This window comes from Bos indicus x Bos taurus, chromosome 5 (assembly GCF_003369695.1).
Source record: "Bos indicus x Bos taurus breed Angus x Brahman F1 hybrid chromosome 5, Bos_hybrid_MaternalHap_v2.0, whole genome shotgun sequence".
Classification (NCBI taxonomy): Eukaryota; Metazoa; Chordata; class Mammalia; order Artiodactyla; family Bovidae; genus Bos; species Bos indicus x Bos taurus.
Window position 1 is genome coordinate 76,238,394 of NC_040080.1, and position 7,242 is coordinate 76,245,635.

General features: G+C 42.7%; 1 long non-coding RNA gene across 1 annotated transcript; it reads left to right on the forward strand.

Moving 5' to 3' along the window:
* The first annotated feature begins 3,948 nt into the window (after positions 1-3,948).
* Positions 3,949-5,009, forward strand: LOC113892979. The gene is made up of 2 exons (XR_003511188.1): positions 3,949-4,139; positions 4,244-5,009. It is a non-coding gene; the product is annotated as an uncharacterized LOC113892979 (long non-coding RNA).
* The last annotated feature ends 2,233 nt before the right edge of the window (positions 5,010-7,242 follow it).

The following is a 7,242-nucleotide window of genomic DNA, read 5'->3' on the forward strand; positions in this document are numbered from 1 at the left end:
CCCTAGCTTATGTATGCCTTAGCCTGCTCCCTTGTTTTATTGAACAATTTGACCCCTTCCACAAGCATATTGATTTGGATTCTCCTAGTTCACCTTTTATCCCTCCTGCTCTCCTCCATACCCACTCCAGTGTTCTTGCCTGGAGAATCCCAGGGACGGGGGAGCCTGGTGGGCTGCCGTCTCTGGGGTCGCACAGAGTTGGACACGACTGAAGTGACTTAGCAGCAGCAGCAGCCCTCCTCCATTAATCTTTTAGATCCCTACTTCTCAAAGGACCCACAGCATTAATGTCACCTGTGAACTTGTTGGAACTATGGCCCCTCAGGCACCAGAACCACTGAATCAGAATCTGAATTTTAACAAGACCCTTACAAATGATTTGTGTGCACATTTGAGTTGGAGAAGCTCTGCTTTAAATCATTATGATGACTGCTGCTCCTGGCTCACGGTTTTCCTTTCTAACTTGTCTCCTGCTATTCTTAAGTCATCAATATCCATTATATTAGTTATCTGTGACTACGTCTAAAATCAACCTGACTTACTGGCTTAAAATAACAGACATTCACCATCTCACAATTTCTGTGCATCAGGAATCTGGGCAAGACTTCTCTGGATCTTCTAGCTCAGGGTTTCTCACAGGACTGCAGTTGAGGTGTCAGCTGGGGAGGAGTACTCCAAACTCACTCGTGTGATTGATGGTGGGCCTCGTGTCCTCATGGGTTGTTCCTTGTCTGGTTGATCTCTCGACTGGGCAACTCACGATATGGCTTCATAGAGCAAACGAGCGAAAAAGTAAGAAAGGAGACGTGAGATGGAAGCCAGAGTCTTTCCATAATCTCAGGAATGACAGTCCATTATTTTTGCCTTATTTTATTTGTTAAAAGTAAATCACTAAGTCCAATCTATGCTCAAGGGGAAGGGTTACACGGGGTATGAATAACAGGAGGTGGGGATTTTGGGGGAGCAGTCTTAGAGGCTGCCTTACTATATCCCAGTGTGTGCATGCATGTTCAGTCATGACCCCATGGACTGAAGCCCACCAGGCTCCTCTGTCCATGGAATTTCCCAGCAAGAATACTGGAGTGGGTTGCCATTTCTTCCTCCAAGGGACCTTCCAGACACAAGAGATCGAACCTGCAGCCCCTGGCTAAGCAGGCGGATTGGCAGGTGGAGTCTTTGCCACTGAGCCACTTGAGAAGCACATCCAAGTGCATTTTCCTCTAATAACTTGACTGACTAGTTTCTACTTCAGTCATAATCTGTATAACCACACCTGGAACCTCAACACCACTTGGAATTTTATCTTCTCCAAACATTTACCCTCCGTGCTTTCTGTCATGACTACAACTTGTCATTCCCTTTACTTGTCCCACACCTTCACTCACAACAGACTTGACTTCCTAGACTTTTCATTCTTTCTGCTGCTACTGCTGCTGCTGCTAAGTCACTTCAGTTGTGTCCGACTCTGTGCGACCCCATAGACGGCAGCCCACCAGGCTCCCCCGTCCCTGGGATTCTTCAGGCAAGAACACTGGAGTGGGTTGCCATTTCCTTCTCCAACGCAGAAAAGTGAAAAGTGAAACTGAAGTCGCTCAGTTGTGTCCGACTCTTAGCAACCCCATGGACTGCAGCCTACCAGGCTCCTCCGTCCATGGGATTTTCCAGGCAAGAGTACTGGAGTGGGCTGCCGTTGCCTTCTCCATTCATTCTTTCTAGTTCTAGTCTATTAACATCTTTCCTGTCTTACTCAAAGCTCCACACAGGGCATTTGCTACGAGTGGCTAGTTATCTATGGGCTTATTAAAAACCTAGGAACACCTACTCTCACCTATTTGATTTGTAGGACTGTCACCATTCCTTCCCCCACTTTAGGAAAGATCTAGCATTCTCTGGTTTTTCTTCCATTTCCAGGTTGATAAGCACACCTGAAGGAAATCATAAAGACGTGCTGATTGGTTGCATTTCTTCAAATTCCCAAATCTACATTCATTATTCTTAGTCTACCTTTAGCCTTCCTCCACTGGAAAGCCATTCCCCAGTTTGGCTATTTCCTCTTGAGAATGTTCTTATCTCTTCGTTCATTATTTTTTGTCCCTCTTGTCTCAGAAGACTAGGTGCTGATACTTCTTTCTGGGTCTAAACTCTTCAAGTGTACTTTCATTCCATCCTGTCTCACTTGTCTGGCTTTGCTCCATCAGTTCCTGGCTCTGTGTATTGCCTTCTGCCTTTCAGCTTGCAAGCATTTCAACAGTAAAGGCAACCTTGACCCAGTTATAGATTCAAGCTACTTCTTCCTTTTTACCACTAACTGTGTTTTAAAATTTATTATAATTTTCAAATATACGGAAAGGTAGAGTACCATAATAGAGTACCAAAATAGATATCTACATTCTTGCAACTAGTCTTAATAGTTGACATATTTTCTTCATCTTTCTTTTCCTGAAGTATTAAATCAAATTATAGACATCTTGACATTTTACCCCTAAATACTTTCAGTTCAGTTCAGTTCAGTTCAGTTGCTCAGTCATGTCCGACTCTTTGCGACCCCGTGAATCGCAGTACGCCAGGCCTCCCTGTCCATCACCAACTGCCGGAGTTCACTCAGACTCACGTCCATCGAGTCAGTGATGCCATCCAGCCATCTCATCCTCTGTCATCCCCTTCTCCTCCTGCCCCCAATCCCTCCCAGCATCAGAGTCTTTTCCAATGAGTCAACTCTTCGCATGAGGTGGCCAAAGTACTGGAGTTTCAAACGCACCTATTTAAAATGTCATTATCATAATTAGCAAAATTAATAATAATGCCTTCATTTTATGTAACAGACCATGTTTAAATTTTCCCAGTGGTCTAAAAAATGTATTTTAATACTAGCTTTTTTTTTTCTTTTTTAATGCTAGCTTTTTAAAATAGAGTTCAATTAAAGACCATGCATTGCCTTGGCTGCTATATGGCTTCTCTTTTGATTTCAACAGTGCTTTCCACCCTCTTTTTATGTCACTGAGTTGTTGAAGAGACTGGGCCCATTGTCCCTATTGAATGTTCCACTTTCTGGGTTTGTCTAATTGTTTATTTTTTAGTGTCACTAGGGATGCATCTCGGAGAAGGCAATGGCACCCCACTCCAGTACTCTTGCCTGGAAAATCCCACGGGTGGAGGAGCCAGGTAGGCCGCAGTCCATGGGGTCTCGAAGAGTCGGATACAACAGAGCGACTTGACCTTCACTTTTCACTTTTCTGCATTGGAGAAGGAAATGGCAACCCACTCCAGTGTTCTTGCCTGGAGAATCCCAGGGACGAGGGAGCCTGGTGGGCTGCCGTCTACGGGGTCGCACAGAGTCGGACACGACTGAAGCGACTTAGCAGCAGCAGCAGCAGCAGGGATTCATCTACCCCTGTATTTTCTGAAATCTGGAGATGAGATATAAAGGCTGATTTCAATTCAACTTAAACATTTTTATTGGGAATATTGGTAGTTGGTGCTATGTGCTTTATATTGCATCACATCTTAGGCACATAACTTTTTTCTTTTTCTTTATTATTTATGGCTACATCAGGCTCCAGAGCACACAGGCTCAATAGGTGCAGTGCATGGGCTTAGTTGCCCCAAAGCACGTAAGATATTAGTTTCCCAACCAGGGATTTAACCCACATCCCCTGCATTGGAAGGTGGATTCTTAATCAGTGGACCACCAGGGAAGTCTCTATGCATATAACTTCCGACTTTCTCACTTTTAGTGATGCTAACGTTAATCACTGAGTTAAGGAGGCAACAGCCAGATCTTCCCGCTGTTAAGTTACATTTGTTTTTCATTGCAAGCAGTAAATAATCAGTCCATGGAGTGATACTTTGGCCCCATGTAATACCAAGAAGCTTTTAAGACTCTCATATTGCTGCCTTTTACCCCATTCCCTAATTCTTCTTCCCTTCCCTTTCCTCTTCTGTAAAGGTCACTACTGACTTCCTTACCAGGAAAACCAAGAGCCTTTGGCTTTTCATGAAGATGAAAGCAAAGACTTTGAAGGCAAGGAAGGCAGTGATGAAAGGCATCCACAGCCACAATAAAAGAGAAGAAAGGAATGTCATCCACCTTCCAATGGCCTAAAACACTGCAACTCAGAAAGCACCCCAAATATCCTCAGGTGAGCTAGGAAAAACAAGCTTGGTCACTATGCCATCATCAAGGTAACTCTGACCACTGAGTCAGCCATGAAGATAGAGGACAACACTTTTGTGTTCATTGTAGATATCAAGGTCAACAAGCACCAGATTAAACAGCCTATGAAGAAGCTCTATGACACTGGTGTGGCCAAGGTCAGTACTCTCATCAGGCTGGATGAAGAGAAGAAGGCATGTGTTCCACGTTTCCTGACTGATAAATTGAGATCCTCTAAACTGAGTCCAGCTCAGCAGCAAACTGAGTCCAGCTGGCTAATTTTAACTTGTATTTTTTTTTCACCCATATTTAAAAAATAAAGAATAAAAAGTAAAACCAAAAGAAGAGATTTTGTTCATCTTCCTTGAACTTACAGATATATTTTATATTATTAAACCTTTTTAAATAATATCTTTCCTCTTTCTTCCATAAAGTTTTGTATTTCAAGTACCTCTCCCTCTAACTGCTTGTTTACATCTAGACATAAAGAGGATCATAGTTCTATTCTTGGTCTTTGATTTGGTCTCTATACTGTCTACTTTATTAATCTTACCCATGTTCACAGTTTAAGCACATTGCTAAAAAAAGAAAAAATGTGTATCTCTACCTTGACATTCTGTAGCTTTTTGACATTTACACCTGGAATCCCATCAGGTATAACTTAAACTCAACCAGCATAAAAGAAAACTCATATTTCTCTGTACCTCTATCCTCCCAATATTGGAGCTTTGATTGTTTCAATGTTTATGTTTATATTGTTATGGTCATGTAAACACTGTTCACTGCTGAGACATATAGTATATTTTAATCACACTTGTATATAATAATAACTACAATAAAAATTACCTTATTTTTTCTCTTTGCTATTTATTCTTTTCCTCTCCCCAGACCTGTAAAATTCCTATGTATTTAAATACATCAGGTGATTGATTAGTTTCAGGGTTTCCCCACCCACACCCCCCTTACAAATAATCTTTTCCAGGAATTCCCTGGCAGTCTAGTAGTTATTAACTGTACTTCCACTGTCGGGGACATGGATTCAATCCCTGGTTGGGGAACTAAGATCCCACAAGGTGAGCAACTTGGCGAAAAAAAGAAATAAACAAATAGCCATCCGAGGCTCCCATCCTCCTGTTCCAATCTCTGACAGGCTGCTTTCTAGGCCTGTTGCTCAGCTGGCCACCTGGGACTTGTGGTAACTTCCTTCCCCTCTCTCCTGTGTACCATCTTCCTTTTCCTGCTTTCCACCTATCCCTGTTTACTGCTTTCTATCATTTGTTTTGGTGGAATACTTTCTCCAATAGCTTCCTGAAAAAGGGTTCCTGGAGGTATATTTTCTGAGGTCTTGTATATCTGAAATGTTTTTATTCTACCCTTATATACGCTTGGCAGTCTGTGCAGAATTCTAGACTGGAAATTTACTTTGCTGACAATTTTGAAGTCACTCATTCATTATGTTACAACTTCCAGTATTGCTGTGAGAAGTCTAATGCCATTCTGTTTCTCCCTCCTGCACAATCTGTTTTTATTTCTCTACAGTATTTTAGGATTCCATATCAATTATTAGGTTGGTGCAAAAGTAATTGTGGTTTTACATTCTTGAGCTTTGCTGTTTGATATTGGGATACTTCCTTAAATAAATGCAGTTTTGTTACACATCATTTTAATACACATTTCTTGCTCTATGTTTTTTGCTAGTGACTTATTATTTGCTGTTTATTTTATATTTACTTTAGACTAGGGAAGTGATGTTAGACAAAAAGCAGATTCGAGTGATTTTCTTATTTGAGTTCAAAATGGGTTGTAAAGCAGTGGAGACAACTTGCGACATCAATGACACATTTGGCCAGGAGCTGCTAATGAACATACAGTGCAGTGGTAGTTCAAGAAGTTGTGCAAAGAAGACAAGAGCTTTGAAGATGAGGAGCAGAGTGGCTGGCCATCACAAGATGACAATGACCGACTGAGAGGATCAATGAAGCTGATCCTCTTACAACTACATGAGAAGCTGCTGAACTCAGCGTTGACCATTCTAAGGTTATTAGGCTATTAGTAAGCCTTGGTCCTTGCTAGCTGTTGACCAGAGATATCCGTTCCTTGTCACGTGGATTTCTCAGTAGTGATGCTCATGACCCCACAGCTAAAGATCCAAAAGAAAGTATGAGTGAGCTCCCAGACAGAAACCATAGTCTCTTTTATAAGCTAATCTTGGAGGTGTCAGCCCATCACTTCTATATTCTCTATTCATTAGAAATGAGTCACTACACAGTGAGATAATGATATAAACAACTTAAGTGAAGTGAAGTCGCTCAGTCGTGTCCGACTCTTTGCGACCCTGTGGACTGTAGCCTGCCAGGCTCCTCTGTCCATGGGATTCTCCAGGCAAGAATACTGGAGGGGGTTACCATTTCCTTCTCCAGGGGATCTTCCTGACCCAGGGATCGAACCCAGGTCTCCTGCATTGGAGGCAAAGGCTTTAACCTCTGAGCCACCAAGGAAGCCCATAAACAACTTAAGACAATGTTAAAATGTGCTTTGGCTGAAATCATCTATTTCAACTGTCCCTGTAACTCTCAAGGCAAAAAATGACAGAAGTGCAGCTCTATTTGGACAAATTTTTTTCAACTATTTTTTAATGTTCAGTTCCCTGGTAGCTCAGATGGTAAAGCTTCTGCCTGCAATGCAGGAGACTCGGGTTCAATCCCTGGGTTGGGGAGATCCTCTGGAGAAGGAAATGGCAACCCACTCCAGTATTCTTGCCTGGAAAATTCCATGGATGGAAGAGCCTGGTAGGCTACAGTACATGGGGTCATAAAGAGTCGGACATGACTGAGTGACTTCACTTCACTTCAATTGCTCAGTCATGTCTGACTCTTTGTGACCCCATGAACCGCAGCACACCAGGCTTCCCTGTCCATCACCAACTCCTGGAGTTTACCCAGACTCATGGCCATTGAGTGGGTGATGCCATCCAGCCATCTCATCCTCTGTCATCCACCTCTCCTCCTGCCCCCAATCCCTCCCAGCATCAGGGTCTTTTCCAATGAATCAGCTTTTCACATCAGGTGGCCAAAGTATTGGAGTTTCAG